The sequence below is a fragment of the Macaca nemestrina genome, chromosome 2 (assembly GCF_043159975.1).
Source record: "Macaca nemestrina isolate mMacNem1 chromosome 2, mMacNem.hap1, whole genome shotgun sequence".
In the NCBI taxonomy this organism is placed as follows: Eukaryota; Metazoa; Chordata; class Mammalia; order Primates; family Cercopithecidae; genus Macaca; species Macaca nemestrina.
This window is the reverse complement of record NC_092126.1, coordinates 123,694,749-123,706,981: the sequence shown is the minus strand read 5'-3', so window position 1 is coordinate 123,706,981 and position 12,233 is coordinate 123,694,749. Positions and strand designations below refer to the sequence as shown.

Here is a 12,233-nt window from a genome sequence, read left to right as displayed (position 1 = left end):
CTTGCAGCTCTTTCACCCAAGAGCTTTAAACAGGATTCACCAGAGCAGAGGAGAGAAAGGAAGAATCTTCAGATGCTTGACTGCTGTGGCAGAAAGAGTATCAATCGTTACAAAAATAACCTTCAACCTTTTAGCTTCACTGTGTGGTGCCATTGACAAGTCACAGGAGATATACCGTCGCCTGGCATGAAAAAGCTGACATTGATGAAATGCAGGATAATGTCCTCTGTCTTACCTTTCAGAAACACAGCTCTTCCTTTTTCACTTTGTCTTCTTTGAAAGTGAAGTCAATAATCTCAACCAATATGAATTACCGGGTTTTATTTTCTCCTCCTTCGATGCCCCTACCCTGTGCTGGTAGAGTCTCTGGCAGGCAGAATGGACACCTGCTTCTCCAAGATCATTTGGAGAGGCGATTCTTCTTTGAGTCCTGGAGAGATATGCCCAAGAGTGGTCCTTCACCTTGGAGCTGGCAAGCTCAGATCATTAGCTCGATGGTTGGTATTGGCAGAGATCCATTAACAAGAATCTTGAATAATCAGAGGGCTCATGGAAACTGTTAATAGACAATGTACTTGAAAATGAAGGGTAAAATCTGCTCCATGTGTTAGATTAATTGCATCAGCCTAACAATCATAGAGAAGGAGTAGAAGATATCTCTCTGGAGGGATGAAGTCTGTCAGTCTCTTGTCTCATTCATTTACCCAATGGGCAATTCTTTCAAATGTTTGTTCTGTCTGTGTACTGACTAGGAATTTTTGGGGTTTCTGCAACCATGAACATCACAATGAGAAATAAATTCATAGTTAACTATAGCTGTATGATCAACTCAGGACAAGTCGATAGTAAATTTATTTATTATTTACTTACTTATTGAGACAGGGTCTCACTTTGTTACCCAGGCTGGAGTGCCCTGGTGCTATCACAGCTCACTAAGTTCTCAACCTCTCAGGTTCAGTCGATCTTCCCCCCTCAGTCTCCCAAGTAGCTGGGACTACAGGTACGCACCACTACACCTGGCTAATTTTGCTTTTTTTTTTTTTTTTTTGTAGAGATGACGTCTCACTGTGCTGCCCAGACTGGTCTCAGATTCCTGAGCTCAACTGATCTGCCTCAGCCTCCTAAAGTGCTAGGATTACAGGCATGAGCCACTACGCCCAGCCACAAATTTTAATTTTTACAAATGTTATTATCTAAAGCTAGATTCTGAGCAGTTCTCCACTTTCATGGCAGGATAGGCAACAGGACAAAAATGAATTTTCCATGAAATTAATGAAGATTGCACAATTCATTCACAAATATCAGAACATAGTTGCTCACTAATCATTCACTAAGCATCTTCCTTCACAATTATTGCAATGCCCAGTTATCCTCTAAGTCCTGTGTTTGTAATTCAGTTGGTTTATACTAGTTGCATTTCTATCATCCTATTTATTGAGTTTCCCCTATTGGTAATTAAGAGTCTAAACTGCAAAATGCAAATATGTGTGTGTGTGTGTGTGTACACATATGCGTGTGCATATATGGATATATGTACATACACGCACAAACTTTGATTAGATAATGCCTGCTAGAATAACAAGAGATGTGTTTCAAGTAGTATGCGATGTATTATTTTAGTCAACAAATAGTTATCAAGATCATACTTCTATTGTTCCAGAAGTGGGATGTCTATGAGGCTTAACGTGATGGTGACATTCACAAAACACTTGACTATATATGGCACTTTATTTCCACAAGTACCAAAAATAACACAAAACAGATTACACGATAAGAGATTAATGAGGCAGAACCCTTAGAAAGGGGAGAACGACAGTCTTTGAGCAGAAATCTGATGAAAGTAAAGGCTCCTTCCTGTGGATAACTGGGTGGTGGCAAGGGGTGGAGAGTTCACATGCAAAGCATGGTATGTGTTTGGCATATTTAGGGAGCAGAAAGTAGTCTCACAGGTACATGACTAGAGCAACTGGACTGTCAGCCACACTGATAAGGTCAACCTGCCCTATCTTGGGAGGCAGGTACAAATAGTTTCTGAAGGCCCTTGCTGCTTGCTCTTCTTTTTCTCTCCTTCTCACCCTAGATATAATATTTGGTATTAATGTGGCAGGGCACTCCCTTAAGCTCACCAAACAAAATGGAAATCTAGTTAGAGAAAGAGACAACAAAAATCTGCTTTGCTTTTAGAAGAGAAACCCAGGACATGAAGGCAACACTATTTTATGTGTCTGTCAGTCTGTGGCATTTTAACACGTATAATGTGAAGGTCATAGAGTCCAAGTTCTGGAGATAGATTGCTGGGATTCATCTTTTCTGCCTCACCAATCTTTGTGTAGCCTTAAACCTGAATTCCCTCATCTTTCCACTGGAGATAATGATAGTACCTTACTTTCAGGGTGAGCCTGAGAATTAAGTGAGATAGTACATGGGTACTGCTTAGCACACTGCTTGACATGTTCTGAGCGCTTAACACATATTGGATGTATGTTTATCATAAGGACAAATATCTGTACCTGGAAGTTTGAAGTATCAGCCAAAGATAAGTATACATTCAATTCTTGTAGTGTTTATATAATGTCTTCAATTTGTACATAGGAATAGTTGGCCCATCATTCTGAACCTTTTGGATGCATAACTCCTCTTCCAAAACCTCCCTCAAAAATCCATTTCCTGTTCCTAACACCCCTTGGTAATGCTTCTCTTCTAATTACCTCATGCTTTGACAACCCTGTTTTTTTTCAAGCCCAAATTATGTAAAAACAGTCTTTACAATAGAAACAAGCCAATGTCAGCCACTTTTTAATTGATTCTCATGATTTGTTTACACATAATATTAGAGATAGAAAAAAGAGCACAATATTATAGGAGCCTTTCCTTGATGAATGTGAGAAAAATTGGCCTTTTGTGTTTATAAAGTTAGTATTTCCTGAACAGTAGATAAAAAGAGCAAAGTAGGCATTTTCATAAGTATTAAAAAAAGCTATAGATGTCGAGTGAAAAAGAAAACAGAAGTTGCTGTAAGGTATCACGATCCTATTTATGTTTCACACATAAATATACACACACAGCCCTGAAATTGTTCACTGAGGACACCTCTCAGTAGTGGGACCTGTATTTTTCCTGTTATACTCTTCTGTATTGTTCGCTCCTACCAATATCCTTTTTATGATGGTATGTATGAGCATATATATTTACTCCTTGAGAGTACTAAGTAAGGGGAAAAGGAATTTCTTTAAGGACAGGAGAAGAGGCAGGGTTGTGCTTTTTCCCTTTGCTTATTTGAGCAAAGATAAGTATCATTATAATCTCATTTGACATTGTTAGTCTTAGTCTTCATTTTGTATCCCTGACAGGCTACTGCGCCTATTGCAAAATATTATGGTCTTCCAAGCTATTCTAAATGAAGCTCACCCTTAACAAGTTGGAAATAACATCACTTATGACAGTGAGCTGTATGGATTCCCCATTCCTGGAAGTGGCATTAATGGTGTCTCCCACATGCATTAGTGACTCCCATGCACCCTTTGTTTCCATTCTTTAATTCTTAAAGTTCGCCACTTTCCAAATGACAGTTGTGCTGAAGGCACTGGAGATTTAAGCCTAAAAAACATTCTTCTGGTGGAAATAACAGACATGGAAACAACAGGGAGAATGCTCGGGCATTCATTCATTCATTCACTGAATATTAATTGAGCATCTTACTCTGGATGTGGTGGGCCTACAGCCAGGGAGTAGCATCAGCAGCTTCCCTGGCACGGTGGGTTTTCTCTGCTAACACTCAGCTCAGAGCCTGCTGTTCCTGTTGTCATCATCCTCATCATTTCCTTTTGCTTCCCATCTGGCTTACCTGACTCATTCAGGTTATTTGCCCGGCTTGTGAAAATGTCTGGGTTTCGTATCTGTGATCGAAACTGCTAGGAAATTAAATTCAATCTGAATAAAACTTGTTTTTGTTTGTGACTCTGTGTGGCATTTCACACAAGTTGGTTGTTTCTAACTGGTTATCTGTCCTGGAAAATTGGAGTTTGGTATGCCAACGGGGCAGAGCCATAGGGAAGAATGGAGATTTGGACCGGTATGTAAGTATAATTAGGCAAGGAAATAACTTCACTAAGGTAAAATTCTGCTTTAAATGCACTCTCATAGCTTTAGATTGAACTATCCCAAACTAGGGGTGAGGGTGGAGAAAACACTGGCAAAGCACTGGCAAGCCCAGGGGTAGGCAGATCCAGAGCACTGAACACACCTGTAAGCCAAATAATTAACTCGACAGCTTTATAGGATTGCTCTCCTTCTTGCTCACCTCTTTTATTTTTTTTTTGACCAATTACTTTCAATAATGATGGCAAGTCAGCATCTCCCCCTGACTGTGTTAGAGATTAGAATGTCAAAAGGGCCTCTGTAATGTCTTCTGTGTCTTAGTAAACCTGTCAGCTGAGGTTACATTATTTTCTCATTCCCATCACGGAAGCATGGGATGGCACAGCTGGGCAAAGATGCCAGGTCATGGTGTGTGTTTTTAGATGGGTGTGATTTGCCACATCCCAGCAGTACCATGGCTGCGTGGCAATACTTGCCAAAGAACAGCCTCTTCTTTTAATTAGGGCCCTGCTGTCGTTTTGGTGGGATGTCGTTCTGACACCTGTTTGTGCCGTCAGGGCTGCTGATAACCTCTTCACACCTTTGGCAGGAAGTTCTCCTGATATGTTGGGTGTTTAGTTCATGTCCATACTGCCAGGGGCTCATTTGCCCTGAGCTGAACTCTGCTGGCATTATTTTTTATTCAGAAAAGCTTCAGCAATCTTCCACTAGCTAACTCAAGTTTATGATCTCCCACCAAACCTTTTTTAGGTAGAAATTCCAAAAAAGATGTTTTTCTTGGAATCCTGTTTTGAGCCAGGCACGCCCCTGAATACTGGGCATTTAAGGGTAAGCAGAAGCCAGCACTGTCTCTGCCTTTAAGAAACTCACTGTCACATGGAGGAGATGCTCAAAGAATGACAGAAGCACATGCTGTGCTCTGGAACCAGTGCTCTGAAGATAAGGAAAGTGATTCTAAAGAGCAATAGATCAGTGATTCCCAACTAGGAGTGATTTTGTCCTCCAGGGACTTCTGGAAATGTCTGGAGGCATTTTGGGTTGTCAGAACTGAGGGGTGGCTGCTACCATCATCTAGTGAATGCTGCTCAACTTTCCATGATGCTCGGTGCAGAGCCCACAACAGAGAATCACCTGGCTGCAAATGTCAATAGTGTTGAGGTTGAGCAACTCTGCTATAAAGCATGGAAATATGGCCTGGTCAGGGATGCTGGGGAGGCTTCCTCCAGGGAGGTCTGAAGGGTGAGCAGGAGTCAGCAAGGTGGCAGAGATGGGCAGGGAGCCGTGTTCTTGACAGGGGAAACACCTGTGCAAAGGAAAGCACATAGGGCCTTGGAGGAACAGAAGGAGGCTTCTGTGGCAGTTAACAGGAAGAAAGGGGGCTGGTGTGTACATGGAGAGGTGGTGGTTGTGGACTACCCAGGGCCTTGTACATCCCAGAGGGTCATGCGGGCTTTTCACATTAGGTGAGATGTAAGGTGAGTTCAGGAACACTCGTGTGGGTAAAGGCAGTACCTACCTACCTTTGGAGGTGACATAGTAGCATGTATTGTAACAGAAAAGCACAGTCATTTTGGAGGCAGATACAACTGGGCTTGAATCTGTGCCCTGTTTCTTAGGACCTGGGTGAGTTTGGACACCTTACTTGACCTGTGCAGTTCTCAGTTTCCAGGTAAGGAACATCTTGCAGAGCCATAGGTCAGTGAAAGAGATAATGTGTGCACAATGTCTTTTGCAGAACTTCCCCTCATGTCTTCAGTCCAGCCTAGGCTAAAGGGGTCTTATCCAAAACCAAGAGCTCTGTGTGAGAAACTAGGACATTTGTTAGAATTTTTTAAAGTTCTGGGTCTTGCCTCAAACAGGAGTGTCCTGTACCCTGAAAGAACTTGCTAGTTTTGTTGTAAGCCTGAGACCAATTCTTATAGGAAAGATTCTATCAGGTCTTGCGGTTGAAACGTTTACCTTAGTCAAAAATTCCCATTATAATCCAGGTCTGTCAATATCCAGGGAAGCCATAGGTGAATGATGGACTTGTGAATAGTGTTTTTAGAAGTTTGTAGGGAGGAATGTAGTGTAGTGACTAACAAATGCTGGCTCTGAAATCAGTTCTGGGTTCCAATTTTAACTTCTCCTCTTATTAATTGTGATTGCTAGCCAGTTTCTCATCTATAAAGAAGGTAAAAATGAAACACATTTCGTAAATCTTATGATTTATGATTCTAGCATTAGAATAAGATGAAGTCTATATACAAGCACACAGTAGGGCATCTGATAATACAGAATATTTAACAAATAGCACTATCAAAAGAAAACCAGATTCCCCACTACTGTGATCCCATGGTCAATCTGTTTTCTAAATATTTAGGGAAACTGAGGCTGGACTGCAAGATCTCATTGGTTAAATAAATGAGTCAATAAGCAAATCCAGAAATGAACAAGCACTTGAGAATTTGTAACGGACCCCTACTTCTGGCATTTGGCTTAAATTCTACCTCTTCTGTAATAGAGGACTTAAATAGACAGATGACTATAGGAAATGTACAGGTTTATTCCAAGAGTAAAATTAAAAGTTCTATGTTGGAAGTTACTATAAAATGACACAACAACATTTTAAAAAATATTCAAAATAGTCTTTCCTTTATTGGATACCTAAAACCTAATACCCTTAAGGAAGCTTTCCTATCCTGTAGTAATAGCACTAGAATGGCCTTTCAGGTCATTCTGCCCCTTCCTCTGTCCCCTCACAGAGCTGGACTTTTGAAATTTCTAGGGCTTTCTGTACTTTTCTAACATTTCCCCATACATTTCTCCTGGTGATCTGTCCTGTACCATGGCTTTGCTGTTGAAAATTCTTTCCAACATCTAGTTTACTTTCTTCTTGCTGTTACCTTCAGTGTCGCCTTTAATCCAATCTCAGCCGAGAAGCATCATCTCCTTGTGCCAGTTGAAGGGGTGACTTTATCCACCTGTGATAATGCAGTGAGCTCCTTGAGGAAACAGGCACCATCGAGCCTGATGCACATTGATTTTCCCAGGTGCCCCTCTTTGTGTGTCTCCATATGCTGATTGTGACTTTCAGCCCTGTGTTCCTTTCATGTAGTAGACATAGAGGCACGCAGCTGCTTGTTTATTTCTGCTTCTTCTGTTGGTTCTGGTGGTTTTTTCCCCCCAAATGCAGGTCCCTCCTGAGTTACCTACCTTGAAACACTCTCCATGTGCAGCGTACCTTCTGTTCCTGGCAAGCGTCCTATCCCCTAAGCACACTCCTTTGTTTTCCTTCCAGGAGGAATCATGCCCTTGGAAGTGTCTTCTTTCTTGATGTCTAAGTCACGCCAACTCTAGCAGAGCAGGACTGAACTCAGGCCTTAAGGGTAGACTTGGCATTTGTGAATTACACTATTAATAATTGTGCACATGAAATACCCACAGATTCCTAAGCACTGGCACAAGTCAGGCCCTACCCTCATCACAGTTGTGGAAATTAACCATTTATTCAGGATTGGCCATGACTATGGCAGGCAGGCAGGCAGACGTTGTGCCGTTTTGCTTTTACAAGCTTCTTGATACCCATGGGAAGGGTGTTGGTTGTTTCAGCTGCCACAGGCTTTTCAGCCATAAAGACAACACAGTTGGCTATGTGACCGATGTGCCACCTTTTAGTAGCCTGATAATTAAATGTGATGGGCAGATAAAAATAGGGAGACCGAACATAGCCACACAAGACAGTTCTTCTCCTGTGATTGTCATACTCGTTAAGAGGTATGTGGCTGAAGGACAGAAGCCAAGTCAGATTTTAACTGGCCAGAAACTCAGTCATATCTTTTTGCTATTACAAGCATTTTACAAAAGAAATACATTGTTTCTTGTGTAAGAATATGGATTGCATAGTCATTTTTTTTTTTTTTTGCTTTGTTTGGAATAAAGTTAAAAATTTCTTAATGAAAATTCTCAGGATCCTATTGTCTGTTGTTCCTACTTCAGGATAAATTTGAATTTGTATTTTAATTAACCTCTCTCTCTCTCACACTCACACACATGCTCTCATTCTCACTCTCATTCAGCTCTGTTTTACAAGTAACAATGTGTTATTGGTTTGGAATTGATTTCGATGTCATATGTTGTCATTTGATAAAAAACAGTTTAGCTAAGCTGCTTGACATTACAACAGCTGGTAATGTCACTTTTGTTAATGTCTTTAACCACATTTTTAACAAAACAGCAGATGCTCATCACAAAAGCCATTTTCTTTCTCTACTGGATTGTGTAAAATCAGCTCAACGAAGGGCTGCAGCTTGGGAAGACGTCCTGTGAGTGGATGGCTTGACCTCAGTAGAAGATAGGTGTTGAGGTTCTTGATTCCTTGACAACATTAGAACAACAACAAAAAGATAGTTGTAAAAGCAATGCAAAAAATCCGTTTCTTCTGTAGGAAGAATGCTCTAAAAATGTGGAAAATGTGGTGGCTCATGAGGAGGCCAGGAAGTCTCGGCCTTATGACCATGAAACAGCAAGTTCAAATGAGCCGTCATGGCCACGGGGAGGGAGAACTGTGTTCCTCTAGTGGTTGGAAGATGTCATCATCACTTTGGAGTCTCTAACTTTTAGGGGAAAACATACTACCTTTTCCTCTTCCCCTTCTCCCTCCCTTTCTTAACCAAGGCATTTTTCATCTGTAAACATACACACACAGACATACACACACACACACATACAAGCACAGAATGGGATTAGTTTTCTGAAACATTTGACAGTCACGCAGCAGAGACTATAAAAATGTGCCCTGAAAGATCTCCACCAATATGTTTCTCTATGTAACAGACATCTTAGTTTTACGTCTTACCCTATGTTCGTAATTTTTACTGCCTTGTTTGTATTTGGAACAAGGCAGTGTAGTATCACGCAAATTATGACTCTCGTTTGCTCATTTGTGCATGCATTGAGCAAGTGTTTCTGGAGCCGCTGTTGAGTGTGAGGCAATGTGTCCTCATGGTTATGAGCATGTCCCCTGGAGTTAGAGGGCAGTTATTTGGTGTCTCCACCATTTATTAACCTAGTGACTTGGGGCATGACACTTGGCTCATTTGTCCTTCAGTTTCCTCAACTTTAAACTGGGGATAATTCTAGCATCTACCACATAGATTTTTTAGATGGATAGAATTATTTAATCTGTGTAAAATTAATAGATGTGTAAGAGCAATGCCTGGTGTATGGAAAGGGATAAAAAACATTGAATGTTACTATTTCTGTGCTAAAAAGATAGATTGCTAAGAAGGTGTGTGCTTTTAAACATACTGTGGTAGACTCTTCAACTTCCTTTCTACCCCCTTATAATTTAGTTTAAACTAAACAAAAATTGGCTTGTGAGGATGTGTATAGGGGGAGAGAATCTTACCCTTTGTATATATAAAACATACATATTGGCTGGGTATGATGGCCCACACCTATAATTCCAGCACTTTGGGAGACCAAGATGGGGATCATTTGAGCCTAGGAGTTTCAGACCAGTCTAGATAACATGGCAAAACCCTGTATTTAGCAGAGGCTAAAAATACAAAAATTAGCTGGGTGTGGTGGTATGCGCCTGTAGTCCCAGCTAGTTAGAGGGCTGAGGCAGGGGGATCACCTGAACCCAGGAGGTTGAGGCTGCAGAGAGTCATGACTGGGTTACTGCACTCCAGCCTGGGCAACAGAGGGAGACCCTCTCTCAAATCCCCTCCCCTCAAACAAAAAGCATATACAGTATATCTGTGGAATTAAATGGTGGGGAGTGATTAGAAAAAAAAGTCTCAAGAGGCTCCTTGGGAGGTAATAATGACTGGTGGCAGGCGTCTGTAATCCCGGCTACTCAGGAGGCTGAGGCAGGAGAATTGTTTGAACCCCGGAAGCGGAGGTTGCAGTGAGCAGAGATTGCTCCACTGCATTCCAGCCTGGGCAGAGAGTCTGTCTCAAAAAAAAAAAAAGAGAAATTATGAAATAGTCTCGTTTTGTCTTACTTTATCATGGTCTCAGAGTAGGTTTTCTTGAGTTGTTTGTGTTCTGCGAGATTGTTTATGCCCAGCAGGATAATAATGTGGCCTGGCTATGAGTGCCAGGTTAGTTTCTAACAGTAAGGCCCAGCTATATGTGTTGAGCAGTTTCCAGATGTCAAGGGTTTTCTTTTCTCTTCTTTGCTTCCTTATCAGAATAATTCCATCAGTCTTGCCAGAGATTCAAAGATGAGCTGGTAGGAACCAATTTGGACCACATAGCAGTAAGGAGAACCTTGCTCATGCTTCTAAGGAAGAACAACTAGTCTCTTTCAGGAATTGAACAAGGAAGCACAGAGCACCAATTGCTACAGGCAGCCATCTAATCACCATTCAGGGAACTAGCCTGAAGACAAAGCCTTCACAAGGTTAAGAGAGCAAAAAGCTCAGAAGATCTGGGGTCACCAATAACATTGTGAAGTCACTGAACCTGCCCGATCTCTACACTTCCTGTTTTGTGAAATAGTTTCCAGTTCCTGTGGCTGCAAACATCCTGAGACTCAAGCACATTTCCATCTATGAAACAAAGACATGTTTGAAAGGTTGTCATGAAAATTGTGTATTTTTTTTAAGAAATCATGGACATTTAATTCCTTTGTGAAATAATTGTAGAAATAATTTTTGAAAATCTATGTGAGAAGATGATGGACTTACCATTCACTGTGCACTTTCCTACCAAGTCCTCTTACAGGATAATTGGCTTTTTAGGCATCATTCTCCAGGCTAAACAGCTCAGTGAAAGTTTGCTTCCTCTACTCTGCCTTTTCTGCAGAGCTTTCACATGGAAGCTCACTGCTGCCTGTATTTAGCTAGCCCCACACTAGACTGCTTGGGATGCTAATACAAGAGCTATTATTATTTTTTTTTTTCAAAATATCATAGAATACTCAAACTGGAAGGGACCTAAGAGGTCATCTAATCAAAACTCTCGTTTTAAAGATGAGTAGACAGAGAACCAGAGAGTTGTGACTTCACAAAGTTGAAGCAGCTACTGGCAGAACAACTGGACTTTTCCGCATAGCAGTAGATTTAAAAAAAGCTCTTGAGGTGCCTACTACCATTTCTGAGTCCCACAGCCTTGGCAGACATAACCGGTCATTCACTGCGGTCTTCTGTACCATGCTTTCAGGCCATTTTGCATTTCTCAATCCATTACTCTAGCAACTCTTACCAGCCAGTGATTGTTGACAGAGGCACTGAAACCATTATTACATCATGTGCACTTTATAAATCAATAAATGTTTGTAAATCAAAAATATTTATAAATCAATATTATAAATAAGTATTGATGTATTAATCAAATAATTTATAAATCAATATTTATTTTCCAATAAGGGATAGCTATTTAAATAAAGATATATCTTAATCATAACAGCCATATCTAACACTTCCATTTTATATATTTAATATATAACTACATATGGAAGAAATATAGTTTTGCTAGCATACTAATGCACGTTGACTAAGACCCAGCGTTACTTTTGTTGCCAAGAGGACAGAGTCACAATTAGGTCAAAACATTCAAGAGGAATAGATTGGCATTATTGAAATAAAATCCTCAAACATTTTGCTTTATACTTATTTATTTATTTTTGAGACAGGGTCTTACTCCATTGCCTAGGTGAAAGTCAGTGGTGCAATCATGGCTCACTGCAGCCTCAACATTTTGGGCTCAAGCGATCCTCTCACCTCAGCCTCCTGAGTAGCTGGGACTACAGGCGCTCACCATTATGCCCAGCTAATTTTTAGAATTTTTTTTATCGAGACAAGGTTGAGCTCTAGTGATTCACTCCTGTTGACCTTCCAAAGTGCTGGGACTCCAGGTGTTAAGCATTGCACCCAGTCATTTTGTTTTATTTTAAATTTTTTAGGATTGTGTCTCTGAGGCAAAGCTACTATAACATCTGAGTTGTAAAACAACTCGGGTTTTAGACAGCTTAATTTTAAATATCTAAATCACCTTTTTTTTTTTTTTTTTTTTTTTTTTTTTTTGAGACGGAGTCTCACTCTATCGCCCAGGCTGGATACAGTGGTGCAATCTTGAATCACTGCAACCTCTGCCTCCCAGGTTCAAGGAATTCTCCTGCCTCAGTCTCCCATGTAGCTGGGATT

At 40.8% G+C, this 12,233-nt stretch overlaps 1 protein-coding gene and 1 long non-coding RNA gene across 33 annotated transcripts in view; both read left to right on the top strand.

Moving 5' to 3' along the window:
• Nucleotides 1-12,069, top strand: part of LOC139361988 (uncharacterized) — a 47,369-nt gene extending 35,300 nt beyond the window's left edge. Inside the window, exon 5 of the long non-coding RNA XR_011620126.1 lies at nucleotides 10,278-12,069. This is a non-coding gene — a long non-coding RNA (uncharacterized lncRNA). The remainder of the gene's footprint in view (nucleotides 1-10,277) is intronic.
• LOC105483059 (fragile histidine triad diadenosine triphosphatase) overlaps nucleotides 1-12,233 on the top strand; it is a 1,492,666-nt gene that overhangs the window by 1,072,996 nt on the left and 407,437 nt on the right. The gene's annotated exons all lie outside the window — the stretch shown is intronic.